Genomic DNA, 27,982 nt, shown 5'->3' with positions numbered 1-27,982 from the left:
AAAAATGATTTGAGAGGGAGATTCGGTTGATATTTCTAAAAGTTGATCAACCACATAGATTCACCATTGCTGGTTGATTAATGATTTCATCATTTCTTACAACAATGGTGTGAACTACATTGTTCTATCCTGCATTGTCTATCAGAGTTAGATGAACTCAGCCATTGAGAGTTGTGTGTCCTGGCCATAGAAATAATGCAGATGTAAAGCATTGACTTCTCAGTTGGTTGTCCAATACATTATAAAATTCTATCGTTTATGTTGCCAATGATGACCTCTGGGACGATTAATATTATGTTCTAAACAGAATATTTCTTCTGTCTGTTCTCATGAATGAAGTCTACAAATGTAAGTAAATGTGACTTTGAAGAGCTAACCCTTTCTCTCCATTTCTCTCTCTTTCATATTCAACAAAGTAGAAGGATGAAAATGTCTACCTTTATGGAAATGCTTCTTATCAGTTACTATTGGTGCCTTGATTTAGTCTGGATACAAATGTGCAACAGGTTCATAAATGTGCAACTTATTTATTTAAAGTTGCATTTTCTAATAGCTGTAATAACTTTTCTTATGCTTCAACCCTCTTCTCTCTCTCTCCCCTACTCCCTCTCTTTACTCACTCTCTCTCTCTCTCCCCTACTCCCTCTCTTTACTCTCTCTCTCTCTCTCCCCTACTCCCTCTCTTTACTCTCTCTCTCTCTCCCCTACTCCCTCTCTTTACTCTCTTCCTCTCTCTCTCTCTCTCTACTCCCTCTCTCTTTTCTCTTTCTCTTCCTCTACTTCTCTTACACCTTTTCTTTGACACATGGAAGATATAGAAATTACAGATGCAAAATGTAAATTCCAGGTATATTAACTGTGGTCTAGTGGTTAGGGTGTTGCACTCACAATTGCAAGATTGTGGTTTCAATTCCCAGAGCTTGCAATGCATTATGTTCTTGAGCAAAACACTTCATTTCATATCGTTTCAGTCCACTCAGCTGTAAATGTGTGACTTAAGAAAATACTTCCAGTAACTATATAACTGCTAGAATTCTTGATCACTGATTGACTTAATGTATCAGGAAAAATGCATTGCATGATGAATATTTTAAAAAGTTTGCTTTAAATCCATCGTCTTCTGTCACTCCAAGAGAAATCCTCCATATAGTTACTTGACCTGCTAGAGATAACAGCCAAACTACACCCTACCACCTTATAAGGCAAACAATATATAACATATTGTTGTATTTCAGGATGGTCTTTTTTTTTTAACCAAATAAACACACACACTATATATTTTTTTCTTCACTTGTTTATTACTGTTCTTATTTTATTATTTCAACTCATGTCCAATCCCTGGAATTCTGTTTAGAACAGAATGGAGTGAGTGGAGCAACAATACACACAAAAACGAAAAGTGTCACTGAAGAGGTCACAGATGTGTGACGAAAGATTTCCAGACAATGGACATAAAATAAGACCAGTAATAAACGAATGAAGAAAATATATATATATATATAGTGCATGTGTTTATTTGGCAAAAATAAAAGAAAAAAATGGCCATCCTGAAATATAACAATATCTGTTTCAACACATGATTTCACATCAGGAATCTTGCAAAACGAATTGTTAAAAGTAATATATAACATAGTTTTGTGTATACTGTATCTAAAAATAGACATAATGGTTTTTGGCTAGCCCCCCCCCCCCCCCACACCTTGGTGGTGGTGGTGGTGGTGGCGGCACTGGCGGCTTCATCATTGTTGTTGTTGTTGCTGGTAGTGGTGTTGTTTTTTTTTCTTTCTTATATCTCCTTTTGTACCTACAGTGTTGATAGAATAAATACCAGGCATGTATTATGTTGATTCAGTTGACTGTATACTTCTGAAAGTTAGTGATTGCATTCTAATATAGGAAACCTTTATCACTATTTATGTTGCAGAAGAGCCATTTCATAATACACAAAGCTGTCAAATTCACTTTGAATTTATATCACAAGGTGCCAGAATTTGTCTCACAAGTACAACCTGGTCACTGATACAATTTAACTGTCAAAATTAATTTAACAGATTTTGCCTGGTGTAGCCATCTGGTTTCACCAGTCCTCAGTCAAATCGTCCAACCCATGCTAGCATGGAAAGCGGATGTTAAACAATGATGATGATGATGATGCCTAAAACAGCTCTTCCAAGTTGTAAGTACTTCAGCTTTAATACAGGGTCTCACTCTTCTACTCTACAGTAAGACACCCATATCTGTTCCCTCTATACCTTAAATCTCTCTCAAAGCTACACCCCATCAAGTACTACTGTCTTGCAAGGTAGTTCGTGACCCTGTTGATGTTGGTGCCATGTAAAAAGCACCTAATACATTCTGTAAAGTGGTTGGCATTAGGAAAGGCATCTAGCTGTAGAAATCGGGCCAAAACAGACCATCGAGCCTGGTGTGGCTCCTGGTCCTACCAGTACCTGTCAAACCATCCAACCCATGCCAGCATGGAAAACAGATGTTAAATGATGGTGATGTCTCAGAGCAAGTCATTTGCTTCAATGTACAACTGTGAAATTATTGTTACTTATTTTTCTCTATCTTTTCTCTGATTCCCTTCATTTAAATTGGCCAGATTAGTCTTAAATATTCTATCTGTTTTAGATTCAAACTGTCCAGATCTAGCTTCTTACGCCTACTCAACAACAGCATTCTGAAAATGAATAACATCATCGAATCTCGAAGCTACAAGATTCAAAACAGTGTGAATAGATAAGCATTATATTTGTCTGAGTAATCTGAATGCTGAAGGGTGGAAGTTGTATTAAATGCACCAAACTAAGCTAGACATTTCCTACATTTTAGTGTTGAAAGAATTTATAGGTATCAAGTATATAGAGAACTCAGTTCAAACGACAAGATGCTTAACTTTACAAGTTAAGTTAAGAAACCTTTGCATTGCTTATACTCCAGTATCTGTCTGTCTGTCTCTCTCTTTCTCTCTCTCTCTCTCTCTCTCTCTCTCTCTCTCTCTCTATCTATCTATCTATCTATCTATCTATCTCATCTAACTTACATTTCTATCAGAATACATCTGGTTAGGTTGGACATTTTTGAGGGAGCATGATCTCTCTGTAGCATGCAGTCTTAAGTAAATTTAGCAAAGTCTGATGAGAAAGTTTATCAGTAATGTTCCAGCTATGTGTTATTTATCAAGTAAAAAAGAAATAAAAACCAGCTAAATTTTGTCTCTTATCATGCCTGTGAGAACATGTGGCAGTCTGGAATAAGGTTGTAGTTCTAGGGAAATATTTTCATTCATGTTATTTACATTTAAAGTGTATCATACTAGCTGCACATACATATTGTTGCTATTATGTTAAATTATTGTATGTCCAAATGTGGCCAAATGCATTTTTTCAATATTTGTCCATTAAAGTGATTGTGAGTGACCTTCCTGATTCAGTTCCATGACATGATAATTAACCCATAGGTAGGACCCTGGCTGGTGCTACTGTTCTGGCCCAGAGTAGATCTGGGCACAATAGCAGAGTGTGGTTCCACACTCCCTAAAACCCTGGAACTCCTGAAATAGGGCTCCGCTATCACATACAGTTTAAAGTCATAACCAGGAGAGACACACATGCTCACTCACTCACTCTCAAGTATAGATGTATTTACACACATACACATATATATACAGTGAAAGACATGTTGACAAATAATGATACCTAGTGCCAGTCTTTTCAAGCTTAGCAGATAATTAATTTATTGCACTGTGCTGAATACATCCAAAGAAATGCTTGCCTTACAGTTTATGCATTCATTCCTTGTAGAATTAATGATGGAATATAATTGTAAAATTCGCAGGAATAACAAACATCTGCTTTGTAATTTGACACTGTATTTTATCTAACACCATGGGACTTATTTGGAAAAGGTCTTGTCTCCATATCCCTTGTCTACAAAACACAGATGATATATCAAGTTGAGAGATGGTTAAAGAAAATCTACAGCAGTAATATCAAGAAGTTATAGTTATGTGGAGTTGTTTAAATATTATCTTCTGATCAACATCAAAGTAGACTTTAGCAGCACAGCCATCTGCGATACTCACACAGATGTATTTATTGCAGATAAGGTAAAGTGCAGCATTTTGGGCACCTTATCTGTTGATGGTTTCTTTTCTTTTCTTTTTTTTTCTTTTTGCTCATTTTAATTAATAAAGCGTTATAGAAATATGTTTTCATCTTAAGCTTGTTTTCATACAAAAAGGAGTTCTATCATGTGATGAAATTCTTTTGAGATCGAGATATGAATCTACAGATGCTTTGGAATTAATTTCATCATCATTTTATCCATTTTCATTTAATGTCCACTTTTCCATGCTTGCATGGATCAGATGAGATTTGTCGAGGTAGATTTTCTACCCTTCTGTCATCAACCCTGACTTGTTTCCAAGCAAGGTAATATTTTCCTATGGCCAGACATGTCTTTCACAGAAGACTGGAAATGAGCAGCTTTGCTTGTATGATGATAATGCTCATTTGCAATCATCATTTCATGTCTAGACAAGAGTATACATCACACACACACACACACACACACACAAATACGTGCATGCATGTGTGTGTGTGTGTGTGTGTGTGTGTGTGTCTCTGTGTGCACATATATACATATATATCATTATTAATCATGACAATTGTTTCAACACATCTAGCATCAATCCCTCACAGGTGGGACTCTCAACAACTGGTTCAGGAGCATCCGGTGGTGCAGATGTATCTCATTGAGTGATAGACACAACTCACTAAAATAACAGTTCCACAATGTAACTTCTCGTTTTGTAGAAAGAAAAGCAGCCAGACAGAGGAAATATCTTCATTTACATAGAAGATCAAAAATAAAATCACAGATGGAAAAAAGAGAAATGAACACGCAATACAGCAAGAAAATTATTAAAAATAACCGTTAACAAAAATGGATGTATAAACGCCCTCAAGCAAGCTGCATGGTGCAAGTACACTTGCTCATACAAGCATCTGCAAAAATGTGAGCATACACACATGTGAGGTTTGATGTACCGGTGATCACAAAGCGAGTTAACTATCTACTTGGTATCTGTAAGAATGATACATCGAATATATAAAGAGTAGTAGAAGAGTTGAATTTAGAGAGTCATGCAGCTTACACAGTAAACACACCTTTCAGAATCAGCTATCAGTTTATGTATGAACTACCATGCAGTGTAATTGAATATGTCCAGGTAACTGCAAAGCCAGGAAATCTTAACAATGAATTTTTCTACAAAGAGCACATAAAGCATAATGTTAGGAGGTGTGAGAAGTGAATATAGTTTTATATTTTTATATGACTTCCCTATGATTACAGCTGTCTCGTAACCTTCCGCATGTAGTATTATTAATTCAAAGGATGCAAAATTATTTGAATGTTTGTATCAATATGTATGCTCAGCATTATACAATACAATTGTATAGTCACAAATTTATGCAATTAAAGAAAGCTAACTCATCAGTTCCTTAGAACATAATAGTTACATCTACAATTTAATTTTTTCAAGTTGAATCATAGATGATTCTTAATATGCCTTTATTTGTGAATATACAGTTGTATTGTATAATGCTGGCCATACATATTGATGCAGATATATGTGTGTAATTTTCCATACCTAAACTAATAATACTACATGAAAGTTATAAAACAGTTGTAATCATATGAAAAATAAATTTGTATTCACTTTTCACAACTCCTGACACTAAGCTTGTGTGTATGTGTGTGCGCATGTGAGAGAGAGAGAGGGGGGGAAACAGACAGACAGACAGTCTTTTAGTTTATGTCTACCAAATCCAAATCCACTTACAAATCCCAATATGCCATACAGGAGGACTAAATGCAAGACCACATGCTCGGGAAGCAAGTTTCTTAACCACACAGCGACGCTTGAATCTCTATTTATTTTATTCATATAAAAAAAAAACCGAAGCATTTCTAATGATGCTTATTGGTGCGATTATTAAGCTTAGAGATAGCAAAAATGGTCACCTATGAGCTTTTGCAGTATTTACCTGAGTTGTGAGGGTTACAAGGTGTTATTAAATATATTGTCATTGTATTGCTTATCTTGGGTAATGATTTTCAACTATTCTTTATCTTTGGACCCTTTCAATCCTTATTATACTCTGGTAGTCTCTCTTAGCAATTCGATGTTTAAAAAAACCCGTTTATATTTCTATTTTAAATATTGTTAGGAATAGTATTAAAAAATGTTAAAATATTTGGCGTATTGTAGAAGTATATGCAATTTATTGCTCATAAAATTTAATAAAAAATCTTATATGGACCCTACCAAGGGCCATATGGACCCCACTTTAGAACTACTGAGCTAGGGAAAGTTAATATGATGAAGGGTTTCTTCTTTAAATTTATATTCATCTGAGGAATAGAACTTGGGAGCTAAGATTTGAGATGAAAGATTTTCACCACAAACACAACACTGTGACAATGTAAAAGGTTACAGTCTAATGGCTTTTATCAATAGTTGTGTCTCAATCTGTCAACTCAAATTGGGATTTTCCTTGCAGTATCCTTGTAGTATCAATAATGTGACAAAAGTATGGTAGTGCTGCACAGAATTTTAAGAAAGAATACAATTGTTTCTATTTTCAAGTCATTAAATTAATAGTGATGAATATTATTACAAATAGAAATTTCAGTTCTGTTTGATTTTAAGTTTAATGACAGTTGTTTTTGATAGAGTGGAGGAGGTATCTGAAGACTCAACCCTCACAACGCTTCAAGGAACAGTAGGCGATGAAAATGGGTGGATTTTATTTTATTTTTAATTGAAATTTTTAAAACTAATATAACAGATATTTTTGTAAACTAAAATTTTGTGTTGAGTTCTATGTTTTCTGAAATCTGAAATTCAAAATCTCATGGCAATTCAATTTTTTTTAGTAAAGTTTAAAATTTATTTTTAGTAACGATGAAAATTTTTGGGAAAATTGAAGTAACATTTTAGTTTTATTTTATTCATATTTGAATATTGATATAATTTTTTCAATTCAGTTTATTTTTTTTTTTCTCATTTCAGGCTTGCAAAAACATCCCCATTTGTCATACTGAGATTACCAAACATAAAAAAAACACTAATCAGGGAGTGCAGACTGGAATTTTAATTTTAGGTATTTATCATTATTTTCCTCTTTTTTTTTATTATTTTGATTAATTTTTAATTTTAAGATGTTCTGACACTTTGTCATATATGACATGACTTTGAAAGAAAGAGAAACATGTAAAAGCTGAAAAAGCATTTCGCAAAACCAGAAACTTGAAAAATTAACATATGTATGACTCTACATACTTCCAATCTGAAGTTGTATTGAGCACACTTGTGTTGTTGTAACACCACATAAACATAGCCGACTTCTCCTACTCTTTGTAGATCATCATCAGCTTAACATCCACTTTTCCATGCTTGCATGTGTCAGATGAAGTTTATTGAGGTAAATTTTCTACAGCCAGATGCTCTTCCTATTGCCTATATATATATATATATATATATATATGATGATATATATTTATCATCATATGATAAAAGATATAGGGCATTCTGGCCCAATTTGGTTTCATCTTTAAAAAAAAATCATTACTAGTTAGTAAATCAGTAAATATTTTAAACAACAAAACTATTCATTATATGAAATTCTTTAACTTATATATTTTTGCCATCTTCTCTTTTGCACGCTACATCTGATTTTTCTAATATCCCAGTTTTTCTCTCTGCTCATTTGTTATCTACCATTCATGCATGTATTACACATCCAGTGGAGCATACTTACTTTGCTTGGCTCCAACTTTTGTACATCTACATTCAATACCCATGTTTCACTACCATGCTGTAGCACATTTTGCATATAAGTGCCACACAATCTATCTTTCACTTGGAAAGGGAATATAATAACTTTCTGAACTTTTCCTGCCCAGTTCTTAGATTTCAGACCACCAACATCCACTGCTAACTAGTTTACTTAAGTGAGTAAAGCTATCAACCATCTTTAAGGTGTCCTCAAAGTGCTCTTATGGCTAACTACTCCTGTATATCTGCTATATGCAAAGTTTTTCTTCTCTATCACACAGCTTGTGATGCAACTATAATTCTTATGCTTATATGATTTACAGTGGGTACACTGTATTGAATTCCTACCTCCTCCTTTTCTTCATTTATGCATGGCCACCTCCCAGGTGATATTAGAGTCCTGTCTTCTTTCCTGCTAATGAGAACTTTTGTCTTTGCTAGGTTTACTTTGAGATCTCTTTTTGCTTTTATAATTGAGATTTCTTCTCTACATCACCAATTGATTCATTTATGAGAACTAGGCTTTCAGTGTAAAAGAGTTCCCACAGACATCTGGTCTGAAACCCTTCTTTTAAGATCCTAGAGATTTATAATAAAGAAGTGGAGTGAGAACCAAGCTCTGGTGGACATCTACCCACAAACTAAATTCATATGATCAATTCTTACCTTACTGACAGTGTCACTATTTTGCATGGTTCACATATCTCTCACATGTTATTTATCTATACACAGTTTTCTTAATGACATAGATTCAGAGCAGAGTACCCTGTCATCAGCTATCTCTTGTTTGAAGAAATGTGAAGTATAGTGGCTTACTCTTAGCTAAGACCTTTCTTGTAGTTAAAAGATCTTAGTCATACTCTGTTCTGGCACAAAATCAAGCTGCATCTCAGCAAATTAACTTTCTAATTAGTAGTATAATAACTCTGTTGCTTTGATAACTTTGTCTATCAGTTTCATATCTCTGTAGTTGCTTCTTTGTTGAGCATCTTTAACTTTCTAGCAGTTCATGAGGATATTGCTTTACTAGTCAGAGTGTGAAACCATCTTGGACTACCTGATTGATTTTATCAGTGACTAGTGTGTACCCAACTTTGTTTCATCTTTTCAGTATCCCAGTGACTATCCATGATGGTTCAGTTGCTCTCCTTGTCCTTGTATTCTTAATCATTTTTTCAACTGAATGTCTGTCACCTTTAATACCTAGTCCCGCTTGAGTCTACTTGGAGGCAGACTCTCTCTCTCTCATACTGCTCCAACCAGAAATCTGGTCTGTGGTTCACAACAAGTCTTGTAGAAACTCCCAGTTTCCTATATGGTATAGGCTTATAGCCGCTCTTTCTCCACATACAAAAACTACAATTTCTCTGATCCTAAATTTAGCAAAAGCATCCTTGTGCTGCCATACTTTCCTTCTCTAGATTATGTTGTACCTCTGGGTCCATTTAACCCTCCCTCTAAAGTCTCTAGTCACTGGTCTATATTTAGTGATGCATTCACCTGGGAAAACTTGATACTCACACCCATCTGTCTGTCCCATTTCTTGGTGAGTACAAAATCTATTTGGCATGTGAGTTCATCTGACTGGCTGTGACCGTGTAACCTGGCATGATTAATTGATGCGGTCACCAGCCAAGATAATGAGGTCACTCTCATTCCACATTGAGACATTCGGCAACAGAGCCTCATGGTTCTTTGTTTTCATCTGTCTGTCCTAATTATTGTACAGAGATCACTGTTACTGCCCATGATTTATTAAGTTTAATTATCCTGTCACATACTTTGACTCCATTAATTACTTCACCTATCCATTTCCAAACCAACCTGTCTACTCCTCCCACCTTCTCAGAAGATATTGTATCTGTGTTCTTTAACTACAAGGAATCGAATCTGGTTGAGGCTCCTTTCCATCTTATCACTTGTGTGCAGCACACATCTTCTCACCTCCTCTCCATCATCTCTACAATCTCTTCAGACCTTTCATTATGTCAGCATTGATGGTAGCAGCCCTGAAGTTTTGTAACTTACAGGAAGAAAGGGTCTAGTAGAGAACTCATTGTTGCTTGATGTTCATTTTCTGCATTTGAAAGGAAGAGTCTTTACGCAATCACTTGATGATGCACAAGGCTAAAGTGGACATCCAACAACCTCATTGCCATACTCAGCACTTACATGGAAATTGATAGTCTTGTAGATGCAGTTAAGGCTTTCCATTGTATTTGTGTCTATTGTGATTGGGGCATAGTTTTATTAACTGGATTCCTTTCCTATCACCAGCCTCTTTACATCATGGATTGGGTGCATTTTATTGTACCACCAACACCAGAAAGGTTATTTGCCAGGACTAAAGAAAAATATCTACACTTTGTTAGTTTTATTTAGTGTTACTAATCTCTTAGCTAAGTTGCCTTTGCTGTGGATTGTGAAGTCCATCTCTCCTTTATTCAGTGTTACTGCTCACCTAGAATGATTACTTTCACAACCAAAGCCTTGTGAGTGGATTTGGTAGATGGGAACTGAAAGAAGCCCATCGTATGTATGTATGTGCATCTTTGTGTCTTTGTTTGTCCCCCACTACCACTTGGTAACTGGTGTTGGTATGTTTACAGCCCCCTAAACTTAGCAGTTTGGCAAAAGAAACTGATAGAATAAGTATTAGGCTTAACAAACAAGTACCGGGGTTGCTTCATTTAACTAAAATTTCTTCAAAAGTTATGCCCCAGCATGGCCACAGTCTAATGACTGAAACAAGTAAAAAGATAAACAGATAAAAAAAGACATGTTTCTGTTTGTGAGCTGGTTAAGCATTTAATCAATTAACTGATCGATTTTTTGATCAATCATTTAGTCAATCAATCAACCGATCAGCTGGGTTTGTCAAAGTCCTTTCATCACTATTTGCAACTACCTCAATGACTTGTCCTCTTTACGCCAGATCTACTTCATGTCTGTTTGTCTCCAAGTTTACAAGTCTCCTCAGTTTATAATCATTGTCATCAATAATATTTTTTTTTTCCTGCTCGAGCAGTATATGAAACCTGTATTCCAATTTCAGCAACATCTCACATTCGTCTTTTCTCTGAAAATCTTCTACTTTGACTGTTACTGCCAATAAAAACTACACTTCTGACAAATTCCTTTGTGAATATTATAATTAACTTTTCTTATGATGAAAGAATTTCTCTGGCAATGGAGGTGCCTGAAAATCTTGCAGTTACTGTCAACACAGCCACAGTTAACTATATTACCAATATCATAACTGGTGCCACAATTATTAGTACTTAGAATATCTTGGTAGTGGAACCGGTCAGTCACCTCAACTAAAACCCCTTGATGAAAGTAAATTGTCACATTAATCAGTATTATTATTATTATTATTATTATTTAATAGTTTCAGGCAAATTTATTATTATTGTTGGCAGTCAGCTGGAAGTACTGTTAGCACTCTGGACAAAATACTTAGCGGTATTTCATCTCTCTTAAAATTCTGAGTTCAGTTACCACTGAGGTTGATTATGTCTTTCATCCTTTCAGGATCAATAAAATAAGTACCAGTTGAGCATTAGGGACGATGTAATCGACAAGCCCCTACCTCAAAATTACAGGCCCTGTGCCTATTATGTAAAGGATTAGGTTGGCTTTGTCTTTCATCCTTTCATTGAGCCCTTGTGTTAAGGTAATCAGTTTAACCCCACTGCCCCTAATTTCTGACCTTGTGCCAAAATTTGAAATCATTATTGTTGTTGTTGTTCAGGCACATGGCTTAGTGGTTAGGGTGTTGCACTCACAATTGCGAGATCATGGTTTTGATTCCCAGACCAGGCGTTGCATTGTGTTCTTGAGCAAAACATCATTTCACGTGGCTCTGCAATCCTTTTTTTCATCTGACATGTGTCACATGGTGCCCCTGTACAGGTAGTGTCAATTTGATGGAGGGAGTGAGCTTATGTGAACACAAACATTTGATCACTATAAACAAATCATCTCGGTGGTTGTTCAGCAAGGAATTGCAGAACCTTCATGTGTCATCTAACAATGAGAGGAGAGTCCATGATTATCATCATCATCATCATCATCACCACTACCACAAAGTAGAGAATGGCAGAATTGAGGGGGCATCTTGCAGTATTTAGTCCAGATCTCTCAGGGGTTGATTTTTGCCTTCTATTCTTCTAATGTTTAGTGGAGGCGTAATGGCCCAGTGATTAGGGCAGCAGACTCACGGTCATAGGATCGTGGTTTCGATTCCCAGACCGGGTGTTGTGAGTGTTTATTGAGCGAAAACACCTAAAGCTCCACGAGGCTCCGGCAGGGGATGGTGGCGACCCCTGCTGTACTCTTTCACCACAACTTTCTCTCACTCTTACTTCTTGTTTCTGTTGTGCCTGTAATTCAAAGGGTCAGTCTTGTCACACTGTGTCACGCTAAATACCCCTGAGAACTACGTTGAGGGTACACATGTCTGTGGAGTGCTCAGCCACTTGCACGTTAATTTCACGAGCAGGCTGTTCCGTTGGTAGGATCAATTGGAACCCTCGATGTCGTAAGCGACAGAGTGCCAACACATATCTTCTAATGTTTATACAGTTAGTAACAGTGGAATATTGGTAGTATTTGAATTGTTCATAACCATCACTTTCAGAATTTGTTGCTTGACACTTGAAATAGAAACCATCCTTATTTTCAGAATGGTGAATGGCTAAATTGATGGTGTGGGGTTTCATCATCGTCGTCGTTTAACGTCCACTTTCCATGCTAGCATGGGTTGGACGATTTGACTGAGGACTGGTGGACCAGGAAGCGACACCAGGCTCCAATCTGATTTGGCAGAGTTTCTACAGCTGAATCAGATTGGAGCCTGGTGTTGCCTCCTGGGCCACCAGTCCTCAGTCAAATCGTCCATTGTTAAAATAAATACTAATATTGTAGTTGATTTAACTAACCCGCCTTCACCCCCAAAAATATTATGGTATCATGCCAATGTTAGGAATTATTGTTATTTTAGTGCAAAAAATACCACTGAAGTCAAATTGGCTTTACATTGCTCTGTAATCAAGCAAATAAAAGACCAATAGTCCAAGACTAATGGTCTTTTCTCTTACATTTGTGGTCTTCTGCCAAACATAGAAACCATTATTTTAGTATAGTCCGTGTTAAAATACCTTGTAGTGTTTGTTTAGTATTGATGCTCTGTAAAGTAGTTAGCATTAGCCATAGAAACCAAACCAAAACAGACAACTGGAGCCTGATGCAGATCTCCAGCTTGCCAGCTCCAGTCAGACTGTCCAACCCATGTCAGCATGGGAAACAGACGTTAAATGATAATTATGATGATGATGATGATGACTTTATATATTGAAGTTAAATTCCATTGGTAATAATGGTTCTTAGAGATGGTGGTGGGGTGTCAACTTTGTCTTGAATCCTTCAATGGTCAATAATATAAGTACGAGTTTAATACTAGGCTCAATCTAATCAACTATTCTATCCCCTAAATTTTGTGGCCTTGTATCATCATGCTGACATGGATCAGAGGGGTTATTTGCTACTCTCCTTAGATGAGTTGGCAGACTACATCTCATTCACAGGTTTCATTTTTGGTTTGGTTTCTACAACTGGATGCTTTTCCTAACACCAACCACTTTGCAGAGTGTACTAACTGCATTATATCATGATGCCAGCACTAGACAGGTTGTCACATATTCAACAAGAGTAAGGGGTCTACCTAGCCCTACATCATCTTCATCATCATTTAATGTTCGTTGTCCATGCTGGCATGGATTGGATAGTTTGACTGGGCTGGCACACTGGAAGACTGTGTCAGGTTCCAGTGTGATTTGGCATGGTTTTCTACAGCTAGATGCCCTTCTTAACACTAACCACTCTGAGAGTGTAATGGGTGTTTTTACGTACCACCGGCACAGGTACCATTTGTGTGACACTGGGGTGTGTTTACATGCCACTGGCATGAGTGCCATTTGCGTGACACGAGTATCTGCCATGACTGCGATTTTGCTCGGCTTGATGGGTCTTCTTCTCAAGCATGACATAATGCCAAAGGTCTTCATCATTGCCTTTGTGTGGCCCAACACTCGAAAGGAACTTAGTCACTTTGCCCCCATGAGGCCCAATACTTGAAAGGAACTCAGCCGTCTAGTGCATTTCATCATGTCACCAGCACATCTAACTGTTATTGTGTTGCTCAGGAAAAAGTGGAAGAAATAATATTTCTTCCACTTCAAATTTTGGCTCATGTTAAGAAATTTCAGGAGTGGTTAGATCGACCCATGTACTCAACTGGTACTTGTTTTATCAACCCTAAAATGAAGCATTTTGTCTAGTGTCCATTCACATTCTGAATCCTTATTTTGCCACTGTTAGTTTTGCCTTTCATTTTTTGGGGGTTGATATATTCTGTTGTTCACTTCTTCAAGATCTTTGGCTTTGTGCCTTTGTTAGACTTCACATACCTTTCAGCAACTCTCTTCTTAACTGCTAGTCATCCCACTTTTGTTGATATTCACCACTTCTCTCTCTTACTATTACTCATCTCTATTATCTCTTCCTATCCATCACCTGCGGCATCAATGAGATGTTGTCCTAACTCTAAATAAAACTGACATCAGTGAGATGTTGTAGTAACTCTAAATAAAACTGACTCTAACCATTGCAACCCATTCAATCCATGCCAGCATGGAAAGTAGATGTATGATGATGATGATAATGATACCAATGACGACAACTACTACCACCAACACTATCATCATAACCACCACCACCACCACCACCACTACTATACTCATCACTCTTTTAAATAGGTTTTTCCCACTTTGAAATCATTAAAGATATTGTACAATTTCATTATTATTTTATTGTGTTTTATCAGAAAAATATTGTTACGAACGCCAGCACGCGAAGCACCTCCTCAACCGAAGAGGGAACTCGCACGCGCGCGCGAACGCTCGTATGCTCAGTGAGTTAGCAGCTAGCCTCGGTCACCTGATCGTATGATAAGCCCCGGCTGGAGCACGTAACGAAGAACAACACAGGCAAAAGGAGGGGAGGAAGAAACAACACGAAGACCATGCGTTGGGTAACCTTTTCTTTTTACATACATAACATCACAGAATACATTTAAAACATTAGAATAGAGCATTACATAATAACAATTCCAATACATGGCATAACAGTTCAATAACGTTGACAAAGTTTCCTAACAATTACAAGCTTTTCAATCATTTTTACATCGCAAAGTTCGTGTTTCAAGTTTCATTTGACAACAAAGTTCTTCTGCTTCTTTCTTTTGTATTTCTTTTCTTTTCCTTTCTGTTAGAAGCATTTAACAACAACACAGTTAACAACTCGGAGTTCTTTTTCTTTAAAATAATATAAAAGCATTTACCACAACGAAGTTCGTTTCCTTCAGGTCTGCTACTTCCACTGACCAAGGCAGTCTGCCACTACAATTCCGTCTCTCTCTCACTGCCTCTGTCTCTATCGGCCTCTCTCACTGACTGCCTCTGCCCATCTCCACTTCATCTCTGTCCAACTGCTTCGGACAACTGCTACCACTCGACACAACCGAGCCTGCTGGCTCCCAGAGCTCGACTGACGGCTGTCCTTGTATATCTGTTCCTTTACCCACTCCCAGAACAAGGTCAGCCTGGTGCAAATTCATATCCTGCCTTTTTTTTTTGAACTTTCGCTGACCGGACAGGGGGCAGCTATGCTACAAATAGCTGTGGTTGCTGATAAGACAAAGGAAATTCCATTGTCTCCAACAACCACAGCACGGGTTCAAAATCCAGCTCGGGAGACAGGGATATAGTGCTAATTGCATCCTCGGTGGCCGCATCACTACCCCTTCCCTAGCTCTTTGTCGTCCCGACAAAACAAACAACATCTCCTAAATTGATTCTTTTCTCTCTCTCTCATTCCGCTTAGCAAGTGGATCCAACCCCTGCAGGTGTATTCCAGCTGAACTGTCCAGGGCCATGGTACCTCCACAGACGGTTCGCGTGTACGATTTTCGGAGAAGTTCTCCTGCATCCTCGAATCCGGTATGTCACATCGGACAGGCGATCCATCACCGTATAAGGCCCTTTCCATGGACTCTGTAATTTCGGTGACTGTCCTCTTTTCCGCCTGGGGTTATGAAACCACACTTCATCACCCTCTTTAAAGTTGACTTCACTAGCCCGGGTGTCGTGCCGACGCTTCATTACTTCACCTGAAAACTTCAGGGCTTCTCTAACTTGCTGGTGTACCTCAGTCAGACTTTCCTGCAGATACTTCACATAGCTGGAGGTTTCCCTGGGCAGTTCCTCCCCCGGTGGTCTTCCCACTAATAGATCAACCGGGAGCCTTACTTCATGGCCCAACATCAGCTTCGCAGGTGAATAGCCAGTAGTCTCGTGTGTCGCCGATTGATATGCGAGCAATAGCGCAGGTAGCTTCAGATCCCAATCCATCTGTCCCTCTACACTATATTTAGCCAGTTCCTGTCCCAGCATCCAGTTAAATTTCTCCACCATCCCGTCCGATTGTGGTTTCATTGGGGTTGTTCTAGTTTTCTTTATCCCCAACAGCTTACAGCACTCCTGGAACACAGCCGACTCAAAGCTCCTGCCTTGATCAGAATGTAACTCCTGGGGAACCCCGAACCGGCAGAAGAACTGATCCACCAACACCTGCGCAACTGTTGTAGCTTCCATATCACGGATGGCATAGGCCTCGGGCCACTTCGTGAAGTAGTCCATGGCCACACATATGTACTTGTTTCCTCTTTCCATGAGTGGCAACGGACCAGCTATATCCACAGCTACCCTTTCCATGGGTACGCCCACCTGGTATAGCTGCAGAGGGGCACAACCCCGCTTCTTCGGTCCCTTTTTGGCGCAACAAACATCACAAGAATGACACCATTCCTGGACGTCCTGGCGCATGCCCATCCAATAGAATCTATGCCACAGTCGATTCAAGGTTTTCTTCACCCCCAGATGTCCACTGGTAATCTGGTTGTGGGCTTCTTCCAACAACTCAGGCCTCATCTTCTTGGGTATCACCAACTGCCAATACTTATTAATGCCATCTAGTGTCTCCCATCGCCTCTCGAGCAGCCCATCCTTCAGACGAAGAAGGTCCCACTGGCCCCAATAGATCTTAGTTTCAGGACTGGACCTGGATATATCCTCCCAAGATGGTCTCGCTGATCCCTGCTGCAGCCACTCTACCACTGGCCCTAAGTCGGCATCTTCCATCTGCCTCCGTTGCACTTCTCCGGTAGCCACTGATCCAGTCACCGTGGTACGTCTACACTTTTTAATGTGCCCTTCTTTTCCTGCACAATGCTTGCAGTCCGGCTCACAAGGACGACGACTCAAACCGTCCGCATTACTATGTACCCGCCCTGGACGGTGCTGTACCTCAAAGTTGTGTTGATCTAGTTTCCCTAGCCATCGTGCTAGTTGTCCCTCCGGGTTCCGCAGTGTCCTCAGCCACTTGAGTGCTGCATGATCCATTCTGATGACAAACTGGCAACCGTACACGTATGGATGGAAGAAGTCAACGCTCTTCATCACCGCCAAAAGCTCCCTACGGGTCACACAGTAGTTCCGCTCAGGTGGACTGAGCTTTTTGCTGTAATATGCCACCACATATTCCTTGTCATCCTTCCTCTGAGACAGTACTCCGCCAATACCATGGCTACTGGCGTCACAGTCAAGTATGAAAAGCTTGCTCAGGTCCGGGTACGGCAACACTGGAGAACTCACCAACGCCTGTCTGAGCCCGTCAAAAGCGCTCTGCGTCACAGTATTCCACTCAAACTTTTGGTTCTTCCCCAGTAGCCTGTGCAACAGTGCAGCCACTGTTGCAAAGTCTTTCACAAAACGCCTGTAATAGGTGCACAATCCTAGGAAACTCCTCAAATCCTTTATACAAGTCGGGACCGGCCAATCCTTCACGGCTGTCACCTTGTCTGGGTCAGTACGGACACCGTCTTCGCCCACAATGTGTCCCAGGTACTTTACTTCCTTCTGAAACAGACTGCACTTCCTCGGGTTCAACTTGAGGTCTGCAGTTCGAAACCTCTCAAACACACCTGATAACCTTTCCAGCTCCTGATCAAACGTCCGACCGAAAACTATCACGTCATCAAGGTAGATGAGGGCAGCCTGCCAGTGAAGGCCCTCCAGTACTCGGTCCATGAGACGCTCGAAAGTTGCAGGGGCGTTACATAAGCCGAATGGCATCACTTTGAACTGCCACAAACCCCGTCCGTATGAGAATGCAGTCTTCTCCCTATCCTTTTCAGCAACCTTGATTTGATGGTATCCGGCTTTCATATCCAAGTCTGAGAACCACCGAGCTCCCGCCAAAGCATCAAGCGTGTCGTCAATTCTTGGTAGAGGATACGCATCCTTAACCGTCACCTCATTCAGCGCTCGGTAATCCACACAGCATCTCACCGTGCCGTCTTTCTTCCGTACTAGAATAACTGCTGAGGACCAGGGACTGTTTGACTTTTCAACTACTCCCTGTCGTCGATACTCCTCCATCACTTCCTCCATTTCCCGCCGCTGAACTGGAGCCATCCTCCTAGCTGGTTGCTTGATCGGGCGATGGCCGCCCGTGTCGATATGGTGCTCCACCAGGTCCGTACATCCAAGGTCTAGATCTCCTGCAGAGAACACATCAGCATACTTCACTAGTAGCTTCCTCAATCGCGACACCTGAGCGCCATCTAAGCTCTGGCGGCTCCGTGCGAACAGATCTTGCAAATGCACAGGCAGATTACCACCTCCTTCCACTACTCTCCTGCAGTGACGCAACTGCCCCTGCCGCTGGTCCACTGCCTGGCACAGTCCCATGATTTGCCCTTTACAAATCTTCTGTGCCACTGCAGAAGAATTGGCTGCTACATCCAGCACTTTGTCAGCTCCTGCTTCCAGGGTTCGTCCAGCTGACAAGCCATGGACGTCAAGTAGTCCAATCCCAAAATGCACGAATCCTCCATTTCAACTACGTAAACAGGAAGCACAAATTCCAATCTGGCAACATCAATCCGGACATTAACTGGCCCTCTCAGCTCAGTGCACACCACACAACTCCGGTCACACCACACAACTGCTGCGATGTCTCCGACAGCTCCAGATCCTGCAACACATCGGACCTCACAAAAGTCTGTCCCGAGGCCGAATCGATCACTGGAGAACACGTCCGGCCGTTGACTTTTCCGTTCACTCGTAGGCTGTCAATCACAGACCCTGCACGCCATCTCAAGTGTGGGGCTTCTTTGGAACGTCTGGCTGATGGTTGCCCCTCAACACCAGCTCCTCTTCGTTTTCCGACTCTATTCCTTGTTGGGCAGTCACAACTCAGGTGTCCCTTTTTCTTACAACACCAACACTCGCCCTTGAAAACAGATCCTGCCCCATCGTTCTGTTTCCACTCTCGCCGCCAACTGTAGCAGTCTCGCCACCTGTATCCGCCTCTCCCACAGTGCCAACAACACACACCAGTCGTCTCCTCATTCCGCCTACTAAGTCCTTCAACTTCACGGACTTTTACCCTCCGTGCCTTGAATCCGGAGCTTCCACTCACTCGTAAATTTCCGATGCTCGGTTTCATACAGGACTCGAACTCCAGAGCCCTAGCCAACACCTCTTGTGGCTTCTTCCTAGCCGGGACCACACCGCTACTTTCAACTCCAGGAGATCCGCACTCAGACGTCGGAGAATCACGTGATGACGCAGCAACAGCAACCACTTCAGGTTTAGCAACCTCAGGCTCGGCAGCACAAAACTTCTCAACGCGCTCCGTCCTCTCATTGGGCCTTTCGATCTGCTGCTTACAACATACGACATCACTACTCAGTCCACGGAACTCCACCCTAAACTGCCGGTGATCCTCCCGCATCTGCTGTTGTTCTTTCCTGAATTCAGCGAAGCTCTCCTTCTGCTCTTCCAGCATCTTCACAATCAAAGCCAGGGATACTTCCTCCCTCCTAGCCTGACCCTTCGCACACGCACCTTCCGAAGCCATGACGAACAACCAACTCACTGCAGCAATTTATAGATCCCACTTCTGACACCAATTTGTTATGAACGCCCGCACGCGAAGCACCTCCTCAACCGAAGAGGGAACTCGCGCACGCGCGCGAACGCTCGTACGCTCAGTGAGTTAGCAGTTAGCCTCGGTCACCTGACCGTATGATAAGCCCCGGCTGGAGCACGTAACGAAGAACAACACAGGCAAAAGAGGGGAGGAAGAAACAACACGAAGACCATGCGTTGGGTAACCTTTTCTTTTTACATACATAACATCACAGAATACATTTAAAACATTAGAATAGAGCATTACATAATAACAATTCCAATACATGGCATAACAGTTCAATAACGTTGACAAAGTTTCCAAACAATTACAAGCTTTTCAATCATTTTTACATCGCAAAGTTCGTGTCTCAAGTTTCATTTGACAACAAAGTTCTTCTGCTTCTTTCTTTTGTATTTCTTTTCTTTTCCTTTCTTTTAGAAGCATTTAACAACAACACAGTTAACAACTCAGAGTTCTTTTTCTTTAAAATAATATAAAAGCATTCACCACAACGAAGTTCGTTTCCTTCAGGTCTGCTACTTCCACTGACCAAGGCAGTCTGCCACTACAATTCCGTCTCTTTCTCACTGCCTCTGTCTCTATCGGCCTTTCTCACTGACTGCCTCTGTCCATCTCCACTTCATCTCTGTCCAACTGCTTCGGACGACTGCTACCACTCGACACAACTGATCCTGCTAGCTCCCAGAGCTCGACTGACGTCTGTCCTTGTATATTTGTTCCTTTACCCACTCCCAGAACAAGGTCGGCCTTTTTTTTTTAACTTTCGCTGACCGGACAGGGGGCAGCTATGCTACAAATAGCTGTGGTTGCTGATAAGACAAAGGAAATTCCATTGTCCCCAACAACCACAGCGCGGGTTCAAAATCCAGCTCGGGAGACAGGGATATAGTGCTAATTGCATCCTCGGTGGCCGCATCAATATTAAAATATACAACTACTTATCCACAAGACTGCTACACTTTGAAACTTAGCATGATCAAACATACTTAGAAATTCTTGCTAATGGCATCATTTGAAAATTTACTTCCTTTTTAATAAAATTCCACTCATGTCTTTGATGTAATTAATACTTTGTGGAAAGATTCCTTGCAGATATAAGCTTCGGTTACTTATCAAATTAACCTTTAAGTAAGTTATAACATGACTAAACACCTTCACAGCTAAAGCCACTCTCAGCATTTACCATTTTCTTCTTTGGTCATGTCAGTATTATCAATCAAGGAACTATAGGAAAGAAAACAACAGATTAAATTTTTTGTGTCATTTGACTGCATCCTTTTGCATTCCGAGTTCAAATCTTATTCAGGCTTCCAAGGTCAGTAAAATAAGAACCATTAGTTATACCTCCTCAAGATCTATAATCCATTAATTAAGGTTGATCTGATATTTGCACCTGTGTATGAAAACCTAAGGAAGTTTTCTTTTTTTCATTAAGAAGACTGGCTGCTTATCAATGCATGCAAGTCCCTCCTCTATGCCACTGATGTTGTCCAAAGAAAAGGCCATTGGTTTAAAACCAATACAACTTGGCATCATTGCTATCAGACCTCAAAGGGATCAGATATTATCAGCCCTGAAAGGATGCAAAACAAAAAATTACTTTGGTAGGAATTGAACACATAGTGCAGAGAGGTGATACACAAAAGAAGTCTCTTGTTGAGTGACTTAAATATAAAAATGAGTGAAAATTTGAAGCAGAACTTTTCACTGTCCAATAACATGAAGGAAATGACCATTTTCCTGGGGGATTGTTCCAATATTTCAGCAAAGATAAGGTGGTGAGCTGACAGAATCGTTAGCACGCTGGACAAAATGTTTAGTGGCATTTTGTCAATCTTTACATTCTGTATCCAAATTCTGCTGGAGTCAACTTTGCCTTTCATCCTTTCGGAGTCGATAACATTGGTACCAATTGAGCACTGAAGTTGATTTAATCAACTGCCAAATTTGAGACCAATATCTGAGCAAAGATGATGATTATCAGAAAGACTAGAAGAAAAGAGTAAATTTTTTGTGCCATTTGACTACATCCTTTTGTATTCTGAGTTTGAATCCCATTCAACATTTCAAGGTCAGTAAACTAAGTACTAATCAAGTATTGCAGTTAATATACCCGCTCAAGACCTATAATCTTTTTGTGGAACTTCCATCAATTATAGTTAACCTCATATCTGCACTACTGTGTGCAGGCCTGAACAAGGTTTTTTTGGGGAAGACTGGTTGTTGGCCATGCATGCAAGGATCTTGATTCTACACCTTTGATGATGTTCAAAGAAAAAAACCCAGTGTTGTCACAGGCATTACTGTCAGGATGCAAAGGACAGGATCAGAGACATAAGAATTCCCATCCAACACCCTAAAATATCTGCCAATCCACTGTCTTAGATTGTTCCTTTTTTTTATTGGCCCTGAAAGAATGCAAAGCAAAGCTAACTTACAAGAGGGTACTGGAATGTTCTTAGCTTTGGGTAAAAGAAAATATAGATGGATCAGTTATGATTTTATTCAATATATTCCCTTCTCAGATTCACACACTTATTGCAACAGTCTTTCAGTTTTTCCCTGTAAAAGAACTTGGAAAGTTGGGCCTCCAACCAGGCCCTTTGTAATACCCTTAAAGCCAGGAACTTTTCAGTAACCCCTCATAAGGTTACTTATGTAACCTTATGAGTGCAGAGAGTTAAGGCAAATACCACAAGGCATTTTATTTAGTGCTCTACTGACTCTGCTATTTGGCCATCTTTCTCTAATGTTGTATTTGTGTTAAAAATAATAATAATTATTATTATTTAAGCAGTACAAAGCGGCAAGTTGGCAGAATCATTAGCATGCTGGACGAAATGCTTAGCAGTATTTTGCCTGTCACTATGTTCTGAGTTCAAATTCCACTGAGAGTAGCTTTATCTTCCATCATTTTTGGGATCAATAAATTAAGTACCAGTGAAACACTGGAGGCGATGTAAATGACTAGTCCTTTCCCCGACAATCTCAGGAATTGTGCCTATTGTAGAAAGGATTATTATTTAAGCAATACAATAAATTAATTCACAAAAGTGTGTAGTTATATTGCAAATTCAAGGTTTTTAATTTAATACATTAGACAATAAGTGTTTTAAACTGATATGTTTTGAAATTAAAGATTTTGGTAATGGTGGCTGCTATTGTTTAACTTCATATCAAGCCTGATGAATCAGAACTCTGATCAGAAGCATTCCAGATGTGTTCATCCCAGTTTTTTGTTTTCTTTTTAAAGCATAGTGTATCTAGGACTACATCCAAATGGCTATGAAAATGTTTTCCTAAGGCGGCCCAATCGATGCAGAAGTAGGGTTGCCTTATAGCTATTTGAATGAAACACCTAGAAGAAGTAATATTTATCTACTAAACAAATATTTCCATGATATCGTGATGTTTTTCAGTGCCTGACTCATCCCCGATCCACATGATTATAAGAGTTGTAAGTTTAAAATGTTGCTGGAAGAAGTTCAGATAACTATTGCATTTACTGATAACATCATATGAAATTTGTACGATGCATGTGCCAGAAGCCAGAAGTTATATTCTTGTCAAAACATGAGCAGTAAAAACACATGACCTGCCATAACTGAACAGAAATAGATGCATGCTATCATCATCATCATCATCATCATTACCACCACCACCACCACTGTTATCATCATCATCATTGGTTTATGTTTACTCTCAAATTCCTTCAACTCCCACCATCAAATGCAGTGTAAAGTCATAGCCAGGACAATTATTAAATATTTAGTTCATTCATAGTGCTTTGACAGTAAATAGAATATTATTATAGAAAGTTAAAGAAGTGATGTTTAAATTCTCAATCGCAGAATAATGCTAATAATATAGCCTGAACAGGATAAACTATCCCTGTTTTGCAGAGAAAAGTGTAGGTGACTAGATGCAATTGAGAATTTAAACATCACTTCTTTAACTTTCTATAAAAAAGACATCTCAACGCTTCTAAAAGCAAGCTTCGCTTGTTTGTTTACGTTTGTCGTAATTTGTATTTAGAATATTATTATTATTATTCGAGAAGACCCGGCAAGCCAAGTAAGATCGTTACCAGTGCCCCTGGACTGGCTCTTGTGCGGGTGGCACATGAGATGCACCATTTTGAGCGTGGCCGTTGCCAGTACCGCCTGACTGGCTCCCGTAGGATTTTCGAGTGAGATCATTGCCAGTGCCCCTGGACTGGCTTGTGCGGGTGGCACATAAAAGACACCATTTCGAGCGTGGCCGTTTTCGTGCGGGTGACACGTAAAAGCACCCACTACACTCTCTGAGTGGTTGGCGTTAGGAAGGGCATCCAGCTGTAGAAACTCTGCCAAATTAGATTGGAGCCTGGTGTTGCCATCCGGTTTCACCAGTCCTCAGTCAAATCGTCCAACCCATGCTAGCATGGAAAGCGGACGTTAAACGATGATGATGATGATGATGATGTCTTGTGTCCATATTATCTTTATTTTGTTAATTATTAAGTTTGCATACAGCAGCTGTCCCTAGGTAAATCTCTGATCACTTCTCAGTCTTTTCTTTTATGTGATTTACCACCAAGTGTTTCATTCACAAAAACAAGCTTGTATCTTGTCTAGTCATTCTAAGCTCTTGCAGTTACAGTTGGACTATGATCTACTGATGAGGTCTAGAAGACTGAAACATGTCTACAGTTGTCCCTTTACTGCTAAGATCTGACTTATTTCCCACTGCATGGCATCATCATCATCATCATCGTTTAACGTCTGTTTTCCATGCTGGCATGGATTGGACGGTTCAACTAGAGTCTGGTAAGCCAGGAGGCTGCACCAGGCCCCAATCTGATCTGGCAGTGTTCCTAATGCCAACCACTCTGAGAGTGTAGTGGGTGCTTTTTACATGCCACTGGCACAGGGGCCAGAGGAGCTGGCATCGACCATGATCGGATGGTGCTTTTTACGTGCCACTGTCGCAGAAGCCAGTCAAAGCGGCACTGGCATCAGCCACATTCAGATGGTGCTTTTTACATGCTACTGGCATGGGGGTCACAACTACAATTTCCATTTGATTTGATTTTGGTATTGATGTTGATGTACTTGACTCAATAGGTCTCCTCAAGCATGGCATGTCACCCTACAATCCAAAGTAATTTTTTGAGTGGGCTGGTTATGCAACACTGGTGCAGGTTAAAGCTGTGGACTCACTTCATTTGCCGGGTCTTCTCAGTCACAGCATACCTCCAGAGGTGTCGGTCTTTTGTCATTGCTTCTGTAAGGCCCAACATTTGAAGGTCATGCTTCACCACCTCATCCCATGTCTCCCTGGGTCTCCCTCTACCCCAGATTCCTTCCACTGTTTGAGAGTGGCACTTCTTCACACAGCTCTCCTCGTCCATATTTAATTAATTAAAATTTATAGCTTACTGCATCAAATATGTTAATGCCAACTTGCGTAATAATCAGTTTTTTGATGGATGGCCATTAAAAGACTATCTTTGCTACTAAATTGATGATGTAAGTATTCATCTAAAAAAAAGATGAATTTCATAAATTGTTACAGAAAAAGACCCAAGACATTAACGACAGTCATTAGAAGATGCTTTAGAATGTCTAATTAAGTTAAGCGACAGGTCAAATCATAGTCATTATCTTGTCTAAGATCTGTCTTTTCTTTGCAATACATTTCATAAAAGATATATCCTGTAATTATTTGTAATCACATTTATTTTTGTTTTTAAAGAAAAACAAAAAAAATCGTTGGTTCTTAAATGTTAGGTTACGCCTTTTACTTTATGCTTTCTCTTTTAAAATTACGTCTTTCTAGATCCTTTACCTCCACTTGCCAGACACTAACTTGCAAGTCATCAGCCACAAAATGTAGAGATTATGAAATCAACTCTTCCTTTACTAATAAATATAAGAAAAGAATACTCTCTCTTCTTTCGGCTGCCCCCCACCCTTTTTGTTTCTTTTTTCATATGAAGATACTTAGCTTAGTGGTTAGGGTATTGTTCTCATGGTCATAAGACCATTGTTTCAATTTTCAGTCTTTGAGCAAAACTTTTCGTTTTGCATTGCTCTAGTTTACTCAGCTGTAAGTCAGTTCCAGCGATGGTTGGGGAGTTAACCCTGTGATGGACTGGTGTCCCATTCAGGGGGTAGTATTTTAACCTTAGTTGCTTACATGCCATGGAAACAATTTGCGCTATGGATTTATGAGTCCCCGGTCTAAGTCTCTTTCATAAACTATGTATTTTATGTGTGTGTGTGTTTTATCTGTAGCAGATTAAAAAATGCAGAGATATCTGCAGTAAAGTTACCTATGTCAGTTTTTCTCTATTTTTCACAATGTCACTCAAAATATAGACTCCTTCCAGTCCAAGTGACATTATAGATTCAAGTAATTTAACATGTCCCTACAAACATGAGTGCAGGAATGAAATTTGATTTGGGGCTGCAAACCCAGGTCCAAAGTTGTTTTTTTTTGCAAACAAGGTCAATTTTTTCAATCTTAATATCAAAATAAACACAGGTATAATAATAATAATAATAATAATAATAATAATAATAATAATGATTTCAAATTTTGCTACAAGGGCACCAGTTTTTGGGAAGAGGATGAGTCGATTACATCAACCCCTGTGTTCAACTGGTACTTATTTTATCGACCCCGAAAAGATGAAAAGCAAAGTTGACCTTGGTGGAATTTGAACTCAGAACGTAAAGACTGATGAAATGCTGCTAAGCAGTTTGCCAGCTCACCACCTTAATAAAAATAACTATAATAATAATAATTATCATCATCATCATCATATTTGTACATCAGTCAAATCAGATAAACCCAATAATAGAAAAATAATGTTTCAAATCAATCCAAAAGTATTTGTTCGCTTGTTTGTTTTTGTGATGAAATTTTTTTAGGAGGATGTTCAAAGCATTTTCGTTGTCCCATCAAAATTTTAGGGTCTGTACTTGCACCCACTGCATTCCCTCTTCCTCAGCCTGTGCCTACAAAGGTTGGTGAAGTACACATTTTGAATTAGACAGCATTTATAAAAATAAGGTTTTACATATAAACATGTTCTATATATGTTCATGTTTATAAAGTCAATACTGCAATTCACATGCTGTAGGAAACACGAATATACATCATTGGCATTTAACGTTTCCATACTTGCATCGGTCAGATGGAATGTGTTTACTGAGTTTATTGAGGCAAATTTTCTGCAGCCAGATTTCTTCCTATTTTCAACCCTCATCTGTTTCCAAACAAGGTAATATCTTCCCATAGCTTGACATGTTTCTCATGGAAGACTAGAAGCAAATAACCTCACTTGTATGATGGTGATGCTCATTTACAACCGTCATGTGATGGCTAGACAAAGGTAAGCATAAACACACACACATACATGTGTGTGTGTGTGTGTTTCTGTCTACTAAATCTATTCACAAGGCCTTGATTGAACCAGGGCCTATAGTAGAAGACCCTTTCCCAAGGTGCTGTACAATGGGTTTGAACCTAAGATCACATGGTTGGGAAACAAGCTTCTCCATCACATAGTCACAGTTGCACTTATGGTAGTTATGCCTGCACTTTTAGCCATACCTGCATCTACTTATAGTTGTGGATTCAAGTTTTTTTTGTGTCAAACAGACAGTGCAAAAGGAAACTGCTGCTGTGTTTAAGATATGTGAAATTAAAGTACATAACCTAACAAGAAAAGATACAACAATTTGGTGTTTCGTTCAGCTAAAATGTATCTTATCTTGAGACTAGCTGTCTCATAACTACCAAATGCTGAGTGAAAGAGCTAAGAGAGATTCTCTTTATTTTGGCTTTATATAGTTAAAATGGCTGCCAGACTCTTGGACTTTGATTGGCTGAAAAATAGCGAGCTGCTAAAACGTGATATCGCTACATATCCAGTTGTTGTTGTTGTTATTGAGTAGATCTAGTCAGCCCTCAGTGTGCAGTTGTACACCATAAAAGTCGCTGATCAAAATGCTCAAGAAGAAA

General features: G+C 39.5%; 1 protein-coding gene across 3 annotated transcripts in view; it reads left to right on the top strand.

The window, feature by feature from the left end:
• LOC106878845 (guanine nucleotide-binding protein subunit beta) overlaps nt 1–27,982 on the top strand; it is a 168,439-nt gene that overhangs the window by 114,638 nt on the left and 25,819 nt on the right. For 2 of the 3 annotated variants that reach the window (XM_052966149.2, XM_089349644.1), the window contains exon 2: nt 7,085–7,175. The gene's annotated coding sequence lies outside the window, so the exon portion shown is untranslated. Of the gene's footprint in view, nt 1–1,850; nt 2,177–7,084; nt 7,176–27,982 lie in introns of those variants that run through there. The other variant, XM_089349645.1, reaches the window with a different exon arrangement.

This window comes from Octopus bimaculoides, chromosome 3, assembly GCF_046866305.1.
Source record: "Octopus bimaculoides isolate indiv1 chromosome 3, ASM4686630v1, whole genome shotgun sequence".
Lineage (NCBI taxonomy): Eukaryota > Metazoa > Mollusca > Cephalopoda > Octopoda > Octopodidae > Octopus > Octopus bimaculoides.
The sequence above is the reverse complement of the archived record's forward strand: the minus strand, read 5'-3'. Positions and strand labels throughout refer to the sequence as shown.